This window comes from Sminthopsis crassicaudata, chromosome 5 (assembly GCF_048593235.1).
Source record: "Sminthopsis crassicaudata isolate SCR6 chromosome 5, ASM4859323v1, whole genome shotgun sequence".
Lineage (NCBI taxonomy): Eukaryota > Metazoa > Chordata > Mammalia > Dasyuromorphia > Dasyuridae > Sminthopsis > Sminthopsis crassicaudata.
In genome coordinates, this window is record NC_133621.1 from 129,943,224 (window position 1) to 129,958,843 (window position 15,620).

Sequence of the window (15,620 nt, forward strand, 5' to 3'; positions counted from 1 at the left end):
ATATACCAAAACCCTTTAATTTTATTTAGGTAGACAGAATATTACTGCCAGCTGCTACAGTAGGTGTGCCTCTTGCTATCTGAAAATTTCAAGTGGATTATCTCTGTTAAATATTTAATTTCATGCGCTTTCTCCCTCCATGTAGAATGCTTTTGGGTTACTTCCTGCCATCCCCACACCAACTGTTGTTTGGTAAATATATTCAGGAAATATAAATTAAAATGAGTATTCTATTCAACATATCTTATTAGGATGCTAAACCTGCTACAAAATAAATATTTTACTGTGTTGATATGTGTTACTCTCCTAAATAAATGAAAACAATTATTATTATTGCTATCAATATGCTGCTGTTCTGTAGAAATGAGGACAATTATTATTGGTATTTACGTGTTACTTTCCTAAATAAGCGAGAATGACTATTGTTATTATTGCTATGAATGTATTAGTCTCCTATATAAATGAGAACTATTATTATTATTATTATTATTATTATTATTATTATTGCTATTTATGTGCTGTGGGCCTATGTAAATGATTATTGTTATTTCTGCTACCAATGTGCTGCTTTCCTATGTAAATGAGAATTGTATTATTATTATTGCTATCAATGTATTGCTCTCCTAAACTATTTCTCCTTATAAATTTACACATAGATATGTATGTGTCTTTATACACACATAAATAAGGATTTATGTACATATACATGTGTACTTACATGCATAATATGTGTAGATATACGTATCCTTCCATTTAAAAAAGTTTTCTGCACCTATGTTTTAACTCATAGGAATGGGCAATAGGAATTTCTGGCCCTTTGACAAGAAGACTTTTTGGTACCCTTCAAACTACACTAATGTGTATGACTGCCTACTCTGTTTACTAATAAGTCTGAGTGTGGATTCTGACAAGTATAATTAGTTCATTGTTGGCAAGTAGAACAGCATTAGATCTCATCACCATTGTACACACAATGGTCAAATACACAAAAACTACTGAAGCCCCAATGGCTATATGTCATTATTGAATGTTGCATTATAATAGTGACTCCCAATTATAACTCTTGCTGATTGTATTCTAGGTTTTAAAGATAATTACCAGTTCTCCTTGATACAAAATGAGTGAAAAAATAAATTATTACAGGATACTAATACTTTTAAGATTTAAATCATATTTATCTTATAATAACCATGAGCATCATTCTCAGGTTTCAGGCCTTTTTCAAATTTTTAAAAACTATTCTCAGTGAAACGGTTATTCTGGCTTCCTGACTATTTTTATTTATCATGATTTAAGGCAAGTAATACTTTTTGCTTTTCTTTTTTTAAAGGTTTTCAAGGACCATAAAACCCAGGCTTGGTTAGTTCTAGGCCACAAGATAGCAAGCTTCTTTATAAACTTAAAGAAAGGAGTTTAGCCATTGTAATTATCATAAAAAGCATTTATGGGGTAATTCTTTGGATTTGGTTCTGTACAAAGTCTGCTACTTATCTTTTGTCACTGCCCTCGCTCCCTTTTCCTAGGCATCTGGTATCAATATGGTGACACTTTCTGTTGGTGAGTGTCATCAAATTGATAAAAAGAAACAAAGAGTGACCAATGGTATAAAAATAGGATAGGTGGGGGTCAGATTTTCTATAATGGGCCAGTGGAGAAAAAAAAAATAATAGCAGGATTGAGAGTGGAAAAAGTCAGCGTGGAAGTTGAGTTGGGTAGGCAAGGGTACAAATTAGTCCAATTATCCAGATCCACAAATGTATGTATGTATGTGTGTGTATGTATGTACTTAGGTGAATGCACTTGTGCTCATGAACATATGTAATAATTATCTTATGCATATGTATAGAATGACTCTAGACCTTCAAAAACTAAAAACTACTCAGGGATGAATTTCATTTACATCACTAGTCTAAACCTTGTTTTCTCCAAAGCATCAGCAATCAAGTAAGGTCTGGCTGAAGCCAGAGACCTCTTTAGCTATAGTCTGTGTTTACACTAAGGAATTTGTTATTCCACAACCTGCTGGGTGTGTCATGAAACAGATATGAACGATTATAACGCTAATGCAAATAAAAGCTCTTTCATTTCTAACAAGGACACAAGAAAAGGAAATGTCTTCACTGTTTCAGGGCAGCCCTTGGTCAGGATGCTCATTTGTTTGGCCCAAAGCTTTTAAACACTCTCGACTTCTGTTTGCTCTCTACAATGTACTTCCTGACTGCAAAAGGTCTTTTGTTTCCTACCATTCAGTTCAGTAAAGACAGAGTTACTAAGAGTTTTCATCTTACTTCATTGCATGAATATGTTCCCCTCCTTTGCTTTAGGTCTGTTTATTAAACAAATATTAAATGAATGAAATGAATCTTTGCAGGTTTGAACATAGTTTGGCATGTGGGGGAAATGATACTTAGCATTTACATTCTTGTGAGGTCTGTAGAAAGATAATTGCAGCTTCTAAAACATAACTAAAGCAGAAAGAGTAGGACACTGTTTGATACTTTAAAAAATTACCAGAGCCTTAAATAGGATTTTTTTAAATTGTAGAAAGCACTACAATGTGTGTCCTGCACAAAAAAAAAAAAAAAAAAAAGTCTGTTGGGACATGAGTGTGTATATGAGACCTTGTCAGGTACACGTAGACTAGAGGATATGGTTTCAAGACCACTGTAGAAGAAGAGCAGAGATTATACAGGGAAAGAGATAACCCCAGTAAATTGAAAAATTTGTAAGTACTTCTAGCATCCTCTATATTCAATGTCCTAGGGGTAAGCCTCAGTCAACCAACCCCACTTGCAACGGTGATAATTATTTAAAAGACATGATTTATCATAGATTATGGTAAGAATGGCATATCCAACTCAAATGCAACAAACATAGATTTTCAAATTATAAAATTACAAATTTTGTATTTATTAAAATATATATTATAAAGCTAGATTATAAAACTAGAGGTTTAATCACATTTGCAAGTTGGAATAAAATTTACTAATTATACTATCTGGGTAGTAAGTTTCTTTTGCATTCAGATAGTAATAAAGTCAGGGTAAAGGTAAAGTCAGGGATTTGATAGAGGGTTAGTGAAGGGAGGGTTGTTGCTAAGATATGGGAGGATTATTTCTGAGAGTGGGCAAGGGATACACTGAAAGAGAAGAAGCAAATCAACAATTGAACTTTAGAATCATTATTAGAAAAGGATAAATACTTCTTTAGACTTCTTTGCTTAAGTGAGAAAAGGAGGAAATAATTTGAATGATTTATTGCAGCTGTTAGAATTTGTATCATCTAATTGCTTACTTAATCCTATTATCTTAAACAACTTCTTACCTGGGAATACCCATTTTGGTATTAGTTGAATTATGTTTTTCCACATCCTCTTGTTTTGAATCCAGGGAATATATATATGTGTGTGTGTGTGTGTGTGTGTGTGTGTGTGTGTGTGTGTGTATGTATGTATGTATATATATATATATATATATATATATATATATATATATGATTATTTTTTTACTAAAATTCAACTTTTGGTCCTTGTACTAGTTGGGGGATATTTGACTATCATGACACTTCTCAAAGACAGGTTCAAAACTTGTCAATAGCATATTTCTATGTTTCTAATTTATACCACCTTAACACAATAATATCTACTTTGGAGTAGAGATAGTTGGGGCAACTCTGGAATCACAGTAATTCATAGGATCACAGATATAATATTTCATAGAATTCATTTCATGAATTTCATATTCAGTTCTTTTAATGTACTTGATTAATCAAGGGAAGTGATCAATTTGTTGTTTTTTACTTTATTTCAAAAACATAGGCAATATCTTCAAAATGATGATATTCCTGAGAACAGTGACATGGAAGGGGAAACGAAATGCTATTTCATTTACTTCCACAATTTTGTATAGGAATTTACTGGTAAGATATAAAAAACATAAGAGCCATCAATGCCAGATTTTATAAAGACCAGAAAGAAACAGACTCTTGAGGAGAGAAAAAAAGGAAACTCTGACTCAAAGTAACCCTGATGAAAAAGTAGGGGATGCATCAGCACTGCTTACTGCCTGTAACTCTGAGTCATCTGATCCTATTGCTTACAGATGGGCTGTAAAATGAAGAAAGGCCACACTGGTTGGTTTGTCTTTGACAACTGTCAGTTTTCAGAAGATTCTGAGCATTTAATCTTTAGCTATATATTTAAAGAAGATCCTTGCTTTAAGTGAAGCCCTAAGAGAATGGCCACTTCATCTTTGAAGGAACAAAGTTTTTTTTTTTTTTTTTTTTTTTTACTTTGCTTATAAAGAAATGGAAGAGAAATGTTGGGACCAAATTTGGAACAGAAACTCTTGCTCCATCTTTAAGAGCAAACAGCCCATTTGGAGGCAAGAGCAATAAAAAGGAAAACCACATAACTTTGAACTCAGATTTGGGCAAAAGATCAAGAGGGGAAATGAACTTCAATTATTTACTGTTGTGCAGTACCAAGTGTTTATTCACAGTATATTTGCAGTTTTAAAGCAGCATATGATTTACTAATGACTAGATGTCTTGACTGATAATTTCACAAAATCTTATAATTTTAACATGAAAAGTCTGTCTCTATAGGCATTGTCATTTATTGAAAGGATTCTAAGTCTGCATAATGATTGTGATAATATCAACAACAATAATAATGTTAAAGGCAATTCTCTATGCCCCTTTCCCTGATGATTTCATAACTTTGAATATTTTCTAGAATCCAATGTAAATAGAATAATGCAATCTTAAAACTTAAAGGAACTATAGTGATAACCTATTCTAAGCTCCTGATTTTACAGATAAAGAAATTGAAGCCCAAATAAGTTAAATGCTTTGCCCAAAGCCGCAAAGCTATTAAGTGCCAGATCCAGAGCTAAAACCCAAGAGACCTCCCAGCCCAATAATCTTTGCACTGTCATATATTACTCCTTGGTACATGATTTGCATTACTGCCAACTTAAATTAAGTGTGACTAAAGCAAACCAGCTCATCCTCCCCTTTGATTCCTTCCCTACATCCAATTGTAATGAAGAGAGGGAAACAAAATCATATCACAGACCTCCCAAGCAAGAAATCTTGAAATCATTGTCAATTTTCCTCAGTCTTTTACTCCAAAAAGACAATGTTTCCAAAATCAATTTAATTCATCAAATAATCAACAAGCACTTGAGAGCCTCCTATGTGCCAAGTTTGTTTCTGCCATTTTCCAAGTGTTCCTCTGTGCTCTTCATTAGCACAACAATGTTGTTACCTAGATCACTGCAGCATTTAATAGTTCTCCATTTATAGTATTTACTTGTGCTACTCTGAAGTTACCAAAAACAAGCTTTGTAAAGCATCTCTTTTATTTTTCCTTTTAAGTCTTCTCCATTTCTTTTAAGCAAACTTATTTCGACCACATTTTTATCCAATCATCACTTTTCTTACTTCTGACTTCATTGTTTGAAGTTGTACCTTAAAACTGGAATACTATCCTGGAATTGAAGGCTTTTATAACTCATGTTAATTCAGGAAATTTGCTCTAAAGGGGCTGCTGCACAAAGAAAAGACAACCCAGTTATGTATATTGCTCATTCCCTCCAGGCCAAGCTCCTTATCAAGGGCTTTAATTTCAGGCCCAGTGGGTAAGAAAAGTGATTCTAAACAACAACAGACAACAACAAAAAACAAACAAACAAACAAATAAACAAACAAAAAAACCCTAATTCAAAACAAAACTTTGCAGAGGAATTTTTTCTTGGGCTTCTAACAGCTTATTCATTTCCTTATTAGGGAACAGGGGAGAAAAGATGCACAAAAAGGGCAGAATCAGGTTGAATGGATATTATAGGATATTTGAGGACATTATTTTTAAAAGCCCTGGCCTCATAACTAAGACTTTTATTGTTATCACAGCAAAATTCCTAGGAACATTTTTGAACATATTTAGAATACAAATAACAAATGTCATTCTCCAGTGAATGGTCTTCCCCATACTCTTGGCAAATGAAAGAAATTTTGAATCAGATCATACCCCTCTCCCCAACCAAATCAAAGTTATGTAGTTTAAATCTTATTTGGGGGGGGTGTCTAAAGAATCACAAAACAAACACTATTTTTAGGCCTTGTGTGATATTACAATGGGGGTTTATGAAAGCTGCAACGCTGAGTGAATTTGCAATGTGTAGGAGGAAGTAGATGGTAAGAGTTGCCATAAAAACATTTCATGCTGACCTTTTGGGTACTTACAATGTGTGCATTTTGCACAGAATTCAACTTCTCCATGTTACACTCTCAACCCCTGTTCAGTAGAAACTTTTTTCCATCAAAGTCTTCTCTCAAGAAAGAGCCAATCCAAAGAATGGATGTGACCAGCTATTCTACAACAAAGACAAGTACCATTTTGCTTTATAAGGATGTTTGTTAAAATAGAATTCAATCAATGTTTTGTTGTGAGGTGCTGAAGTTGTATAGAGATAGAAGCTTACCTATAGAGATTTCAACTGACATTCCCATGGTAAATTGTAGATGACTTTAATCATACCTAATTCTAATTCATACCTAATCCTTACAACTAAGGCACAAGCTCTGCAGTGCAAAAGACACTTAATTGCTATGTAACTCTGAGCAAATCACTTAACAAATATGTCTCTCATTTTCTTCATCAATAAGAATGTTAGATTAGAAGGTCTCTAATGTCCAATCCAATTTTAAGTTTACAATATGATTATCCTTTATCTTTTTCATGGAGATGGGTTACTCTTGGGCAGTTCCACATTCCTAATTCTTATAATAACCCTTTAGTAATAATAGAAATTATAGAATCATAGGATTATAATTTTGGAGCTGGGTGGGACCTTAAAAGTCATCCAGACTGTTTGCTTTATAAATGAGGACATTGAGAGCCCAAGGGTCAAATGGCTCCATTTGGGAGTCAGAGGGTTCCAAAGTCATGCAAGTAAAAGTAGCAGTTTAGCATCAACAAAGTGCTTCCATGGCTGCAATCTTTATTGTAAATCCCTTGGTATTTCCACATTCTTGTCATGTGAACTATCAAGCATAACCAGTGCACATTTTTAAAATGAGTATCAGCTTATAAATATAATCATTGACAAGTGCAACATGAGTATAAATAAGATCTTCATATATCTCTATATAGACACATATATGTATATATACACATTTATTATTTAAAAATCTAAAACCAAATCAATTTTTATCTAAATATTCTCTTTTCACTTACCATTATCTTTCTGTCTTTGGAGAGGCAGCTTAACAGTGGATAGATAATTGCTCTGGGAAGCAGAAAGTGGCTTAGGTTCAAATGACACATACTGTCTGTGTACCCTTTGTCACTTGAGTTTTCAGAGTTCTTAGTTCTTAGTTCAGAGTTCAGAGTTCTTAGAAACGTTCCGTGATTGTTACAGTGAAGGTGAAGATCAACACTGATGGGGGAAATTCCTCCCCTTAAGTGTTTTTGGTTTCTCTTACTTGGAATTTTCGTAATATATTTACATTTATCATAAAATGCAGAAAGCCAGAATAATAAATAGTGATCCAATGGGACTTGATCAATATTAAGTAAAGCAAATCTTGAACAAACCTCCTTTAAAGCATTTGAGATACTTTGACTTTAAATGCAGCAGCTTTCGTTTCTGAAGGAATAATTCTTAAGCTACTCTTAGTGATATCTGAAAGATGATAGAAAATATCAAAGGAAATGTAGGACTAGAGAAGAAAAAAGTGATCCTAAAGAGAATAGAGTATATAAATGATAGGTCAGTGACTTTTACTTCAATTCTTGGGGGAAAAACCATCATTAATACTGGCTAATTTTTATATACCACTTTCTATATATCAGCAACTATGCTAAACATTTTACAATTATTTCATTTGATCCTCACAACTCTGGGAGAGAAATGCTAATATTATCGACTCCATTTTACAGATGAGGAAACTGAGGCAAATATAAGTTAAATTACTTGCCCATAGTCACATAACTAGTGTCAGAAGTTGGATTAGAATTCAGGTCTTACTGGCTAGAGGCCAAACTATCTATACATTGTATCCCCATCTACTCCATCAAAGAAATTGTCACTGAGTAACTAGAAAAGGAAATAGAAATTACAGCATGACAACATTCAGAATAGGTAATGTCAGACAAGTTAACTTTGTTTCATTTTTTGATAGAGTTAATGAACTGATAAGGAAATATTAGGTATTAGTAAATGATAAATTGTACAAAATTATTCTTGTGGAAAAGATTGTTGTTGCTCAGTCATTCAGTCACGTCTGACTCTTCGTGATCCCAGAGACTTTCTATCCTCCACTCTCTCTTTAAGTCTGTCCAAGTTCATATTTATTGTTTTCATGACACTATCCATGTCATTCTCTATCATCTCCTTTTCCTTTTGCTTTTGGACTTTCCCATCATCAAATATTTTCCATTGAGTTCCATTTTCTCATAATATTGCTAAAGCACTTAAGCTTCAATTTCAGTATTTGACTTTCCTTTAAATAGTCTGAGTTAATTTAAGTATTAACTATTTGATCTCTGTTGGACAAGGTGCTCTCCAAAGTTCTCTCCAGGATCACAATTCAAACACATTGATTCTGTGATACTCAGCTTTTCTTATAGTCAGTATGCTGCTACTAGAAAAAAACTGTGGGAGAAACTAACAACATAGTTATATAAATCTCCACTTGATTGAATGACTGACTAGACTTAGAGTACTTGTTAATGTTTTAATGTCAACTTGGCTTTATTCACTATATAGTGATCAAATTTCCAAATGGAAATTTCTAAACAACCAAGTAGGCTAAATCTCATGAATTGAGTGAAAACTCCATGAGACCAAAGTGAGTGTGGAGGGTCCTGAGAAGACCTATCATTCAAGGTAAGTGAAACCAGGGACATATCTTATTGATCTACTCTTTGTTGAGTGTCTTTCATCTTTTTAATTAGTAACTTGGATAAAGACACAGATTTCATGCTCATCATCATACTTCATGCAGAAGACACAAAGCTGAAATGAGATTCTTAATACATTATAGTGGGGTCAGGATCTAAAAAGATCTTCATGGGCTTAAAAATTGGACTGAATCTGATAAATGAAATCTAGCAAGAATTTAAAGTCTCAAATCTGGGCTCAAGAAATCAACTTCACACATAGAGGATTTGGAGGTGGTGGTGGTAGAAAATAGACAGAAGTTAGTCCAAAGAGGATTTAGGAATTTTAAGAAGTTATAAACTCGGTATGAACCAGCTGGGTGATATAGCAGCCAAAAAAAGCTAATGTAATCTTGCATTAAGAGGCATCATTCCCAGTAATAAGGATAATCCTTCTGTATTCTGCCCTGGTCAGACCTTCTCTAAATATACTGAAGTTGAGAGATGATATTGATAAACAAGAACATCAAAGGTACCAGGCACAGTAAACAGGCCTCCATCCACATTATTATATAAAGATCAGCTGTTAGGATTAAGAATGCTTAGACTAGAGAAGAAAAAGAGAACATGATTACTATCTTCAAGTTTGAAGGGTTATAGTGTAAAAGATAACTGAAGCATAAATTTACAAGTGAAAATGACAGGGGTAATATTGAATCCAACCTCATCATTTTGTGATTGAGGGAAACCAAGGCACACAGATTTAAAGCGTTTGAGGTAAGAATATAAATTTAGATCTTTCTGACTCCAAGGGCAATGCTCTTTCCTTACTGTGTTCAATCAAGAACAATTAGTATAAGTTATAAAGAAGTAAATTTTGACTTGAATTCTGGGAAAGGACTTAATAATTAGAGCTGTTTAAAAGTAGAATGGGTGCCTCAACAGCTGGTGAGTTTCCCTGAAGACATGGGGTGGATCAAATTGATGCTGAGCTCCTATGTAATTTTCAGTTCTCTAAAATGTGCATTACTTATTATCAGCCACTAACAAATAAAATATTAGCTTTATTTTCCATACTTAGAGGTGGTAAAATTGATGAAGGGAAGAGAAACATATTGTAACAAAATGTTCTTATGAACTTTCAGGGGGAAACTATATGTCTCATTATAATCCGTGGAGATCACAGATTTTAGTAGCAATATACTGATCACATTTCCAAATGAAAAGAGTACAGATGATTCTAAATTACCCAATAGACTAAATTTAGTGAACTGAAACCTGGATAAAGCCAAAGTGAGAATGAAGCCTCTGAAGTAACCTATCATTCAGGATTTGTGGATTAGGATCTTTGGGTCTGTAATCCAAACCTCTTTTACTCCAAATATGTATAAATTAGCTTTTCTTTATTTTAAACAAATAATTCCCACATACAGCTAGGAAAAATAAAAGAAGGGTGAATGTGAGAACAGACATATCTTGAATAATGGTAACAGAGTTTGAGGATAAAGAATTAAGGAATGGAATACAGTGCAGGATACTGAAATACTACTAGTACTACTACTAGTAGTAGTACTACTATATTGCTAATTAAAAATAATGAACACCCATTCAGGCCAGTTACATGCTCTTGTGATGAAGAAAGCCATCTGCACCTAGAGAGAGGACTATGGATCCATACTATGTGGCTCACAACATCATATTTTCATTTTTTTATTGTTGTCTGCTTACACTTTGTTTTTCTCATTTTTTTTCTTTTTGATCTGATTTTTCTTGTGCCACATAATAATTGTGGAAATATGTTTAAAAGGATTGCACATATTTAATGTATATTGGATTACCTGCCTTCTAGGGGAGGGGATGGAGGGAAGAGAGGGAAAATTTGAAACACAAGGTTTTGCAAGAGTGAATGTTGAAAATTATCTATGCATATGTTTTGAAAATAAAAAACTTTAATAACAAAAAAATGAACATCCCAGAGAATTCAAACTGTATTGAAACTAGACCATTAGCTGAATTGTTGAACACAATCACCATAGATAACACTGACCCAGAAAAATTTAACAGCAACATTTAGATACATGTTCTAAGACCCAAGTGTTCACAGTCTCCAAAGTACAAATAACGAAAGGCTTTGAATATATAGAGCTCTAGCAGAGGACATTAAAATCATGTGAGAACAGGAGTAGAGCATAAAATCCTTGTTGTCCTATTTGCCATTGATGTTGTGGTATCACTGAGCCTAGAAAAAAAATGAACTTCTATCCAAATACTTTTATTCGACCACCAAAAATAATTTTGTAATTTGTCTCTAGGAACATTAAGTATAAAGAAGACTCATTTTAGGATTATTTTGGTCTGAATCCAATTGAAAAAGTAATAATTGACGTTTATATAATGATTTAGAGTTTTCAAAATTCTGTCTATACAGTTTCACAATCCTAACACATATATGATTGGTGCTATTGTTAACTTCATTTTCTAGATAAGGATAAGAGACTCAGAGATTTAAGGGATTTGCAAAGAGTCACATCTCCACTACATCATGTTCTGAGGACATAATAATGTCCTCTTTTCAGATTAGATCTAGGAATAATTTGTGTCAAATAAAGAAGCAGCATCCTTAAGAAGTCAGAGATTAGGGACAGCTAGGTGGTGCAGTGGATAGAGCACTAGCCCTGAAGTCAGGAGGACCTGAGTTCAAATCTGGTCTCAGACACTTAACACTTCCTAGCTGTGTGACCCTGGGCAAGTTACTTAACCCCAGGCTCCAAAAAAAAAAAAAAAAAAAAAAAAAAGAGACTGCACAACCAGAATAAGACCATGTTTTAATGTCATTCCAAAAATGATCTTTGTTATAATTCTCATAAAAAACTCCAAAAAAACGAATACTTTTACTAACATAAAGGAGAGGGGATGAGAGGTTTTGTCCATTCTATTATTCTCGGATATTCATTTGCCTCTTCTTCCATGTTTATTAGTTTTTTCAGTCATGTCTCACTCTTTTTCCAAAGATTTGAGATTTTTTTGGCAAAAGACTTAGAGGGTCTTAAGATTTCCTTCTCCGTCTTACAGATGAAGAACTGAGACAAGCAGGGTTAAGTGACTTGCCCTGAGTCACACAACCAGTAAGTGTCTGAGGCCAGATTTGAACTTAGAAAGATGAGTTTTTCTGACTTCAAGTTGGGCACTCTATTCACTGTACTACGTTGTTGCCCTCTGCTTGTTCACCCATACAATAATTACTATAACTTCTATACATTTAAAGCAATAAGCAGAGAGCAGCCTGCTTGTGACAATAATGGCACCATCAGATTTTCCCCTGCTTGGTAGTCAAACTTTGCCATTTTATACCACCATATTCTAAGTCACTTAGACTGGGCTTTAAGGAGTCTCCCTGTACTATCTTGAACCTGAAAAAATGGATTTATTAGGAATAAAATTTTTTCTGTAAATAAGTATGAAAGTATGTTTTATTTTTATTTTGTTTAGAAGGCTGGATTTGTTTTTTCCCTTCTCTCTTGTATTACTTAGAATTTAAAAAAAAGTTGCCATCAAGAAACAACCCGATAATACCACCTTAGTTAGACCATTAAAAAGTAAACCCCTCCTCACAAAAAAAATCTTCAATTATTGAAAAATTATTTCTTTGTCAGGTTTCTCATTATATTATCTGAGAAACAAAGTCTAGTACAATTAGTCATCAGATGTCCTCGCTTTTTTAGCTAAATAAATGTGTTCCTTATTTATAAGCTGCTTTTTCATACACAACAATGAAGGAGAGATCTGATATCCCAAAACATGAGTGAAATTCACCAAAAGTAATTCATTTCCATGACATTTTGGTATGTACACTTCCTGTTGCAAACTCTTACTAGTCATGTGGAAAAAGAAAACAATGATCTATGATTTATAGAACACTGTAGTTGTTCTTTTGAAAGATTAATGATGGTTTTTAAATTGTGCTGTTGGATTTATTCGTTACTTCTGGCATTTGTGCTTGAGAAGATGCACAATCAATTATGGGACATTAAGCGCCAGAGAAATGACTATTAGAATTAACATGGAATTTTCCCCCTATTATTAAAACAAGGTTTTCTTTGGTCAATGCCCTGTGTAGGGGAAAAAATTGGAAAGATTATAGTGAGTACAACTGGCCAGTTGTCTCTAGATAGGAAATGTGTATAGAATCAGGACCTCAAGAGGTTAATGATTCACAATGCATAGTAAATATGGTAGGTTGGCAAAGTATGGCTGTAGAGAGACCAGGAACTCTCCCTCAGAAAGAGAACTGGATGAGTAGTGTTGATAGAATGAGGGGGCCTTGGGATCTAAGCCCTGTGATCCCTGTATATGGCAAAAATAGCAGATATTTGCTAGCTTAAAAGAGGAAGAAGAAAGGCAATATGCAGATTTAAATGACACCGATTTTTTCCACTTCAAGTAAGATTTTAATCAGGATATGAAACAACATTTTTGCCAGTATTTATCTTCCATGAGAAAATTGGCTCATTGCTCTTTTTCCAATTAGGTCAAACACTATGAATACTCAGTTTTTCATATTTAATGGTATATGGTTTGCAACTGTCTTGTGAAATATCTAAAGGTTTCTTGATCTTTTGTATGTGGACTTTCACTGAGATAGTTTAGATTTCATCATTTTTACTCAGTTTGTTTTTAAAAAAAAAAAAAAGTTGTTTGATGAGCACCAACACATTTTCACCTTCAATTTCTAATTTGATATATATTATCAATAGAGGACATTTTAGTTACTCTCAATAAAAATAATGTCCTTCTTTTAGGTAATATACAGCTAGAGTGATAAGAGGGAAGCTGAGACTGCCCCTTTAGGGACATATATTTCCTTTCTTGTTAAATAATTAGCAATGGGGGACAATTTTTTCTGGGTACAAAGAGGCATGTCACGTCCTAAACATTCATATAGTTCCTGTGGGAGACAGGAAATGTTCTATGCAGGTGCAAATTTGTTCTACCAGCTAATTCCCTAGGTATTTTCATAGAACACGAATCATGCAGATTTCCTTTAAGACAAAATTAAAAACATTTCCCTCACCCTAAACAATGGTTTGTGTAAAACCAAGCCATTTTATGTTTCCTGCACTAGCTGAATAATAGTTAAAATTGTTTTCATACCTTTAAATCTTTTACCATTTGAAAGGCAAAATATCTTAAAGAAATGCCATGTTAATTTGAATATGGACTGCACATTGGAATTATATCTTTTGAGAAGAAAAAATTATATTGAAAAATAAAAATATTTAAAAAATTATCATGTAAACAAATTTGCTGAGAATTTTTGGACATTTATTTCAAATGCAAAATTTTATTCTTTGTTTTAAAATTACTACTGCTTTCTTCCTCTTTATTACTTTTTTTGTTTCCCTATAAAAATTGTAATGAAAAGCCACACTCCTGGTTCAGGTTTTATGAAAAGTAAGGCCTATATTCCAAACAGTATGGTAAACATCTGTACATCTTATCAAAAAAATAGGAATTGAAAAACCACAAAAGGTGAAAGTTAAAAGATAATCATTCCCACATTGAGTTCTATGGGTTTTCATAACTCCTAAGAGAGAAGAGAAAAGAATGAGAGATAATATGAGGAATGATGAAAATGGAGATAAGCAATTAATCTATCCTGAACAGAACCAATCAGAAGAGATTTGATTATTGGTAGATCTTCAAGCTTAGATCAAAGTAGATTTTGGGGTATATATCTTATCTTAGTGAAAACCCTCCCATTTGTAATCTGTTTATGGAATATTCCTGCTACTTGGTTCTGAACAAATTAAAAAGATAACCATTTTACTAAATTTCTAAATTAGTTTCCATGACCAATAAGAAGTAATAACATGATAAATGGTATTAGGTTTCATCTTTTTTTTCTGTATTAGAGGTATCCATTTAGCAACGTGGCTAGTAGATCAAGAGCTGACCTTGGAAAGCCACAGCCGTTTATCAGTCATCTTGATTTTTTTTTTTTTTTTTTTTTTTTTTTGCCATTGGACTTTGATGATTCTGGAAGAAAGAGTAAAGCTGACAATTGTGGGCAACTCTGCCTCACTTAAATCCAATATACATATAGGTCAAGATGAAATCTTCAAAAACAAAGACAGATCAATAACTTCTTTTAAGACTCATCTCAAGCCCTAATTCTTACATCAGATCTGTTTCCTAGTATCTTCCTTTCCCACTCAAATTACTTTGTGCTAACTCTAAGTACATTTTATATTCCTATTCATTCATAGTATCATAGATTTAGAGTTGAAAGGGACTGAGGCCCAAAGTCAAGGCAACAAATTACAAGGTTTGCCTTGAACCATGGTCATCCAATTCCATATCTAGCTCTCATTCTACTGTACCACACTTTTCTCTATATATATATGTTATTTCCCTCACATAGAATCTAACTCATGGTAAGTACTTTAATATTATTGAATGAATTAAAGATTTGCATTAGGGAAAAATCTATAAAATGGGAACATAGGAAGTTTATTACTTTGTAATTAATCAACAAGCATTTATTCAGCACTTACTTGCCAGATACTATGGAACTGTCTGTTGGATAAGTGAAATTGTTTGAAAGTGATATCTTAAATTTATTATGTGAAATATTCTCAAAACTGAATATAAGGAAGTCTGTATAAAAGAAAATGAAGTTATCAATTTTTAGACCAGTTGGGAACAGAGTATAGAGTTCTGCCTCCCTAATATG

At 33.3% G+C, this 15,620-nt stretch overlaps 1 protein-coding gene and 1 long non-coding RNA gene across 4 annotated transcripts in view; both read right to left on the minus strand.

Moving 5' to 3' along the window:
* The window catches only part of CAV1 (caveolin 1), a 39,211-nt gene that overhangs the window by 7,873 nt on the left and 15,718 nt on the right, over positions 1 to 15,620 (minus strand). The window lies entirely within an intron of this gene.
* Positions 3,458 to 14,507, minus strand: LOC141543268 (uncharacterized). Its single transcript, XR_012482397.1, has 2 exons — positions 7,241 to 14,507; positions 3,458 to 6,377 (listed from the first exon to the last, which is right to left on the minus strand). It is a non-coding gene; the product is annotated as an uncharacterized LOC141543268 (long non-coding RNA).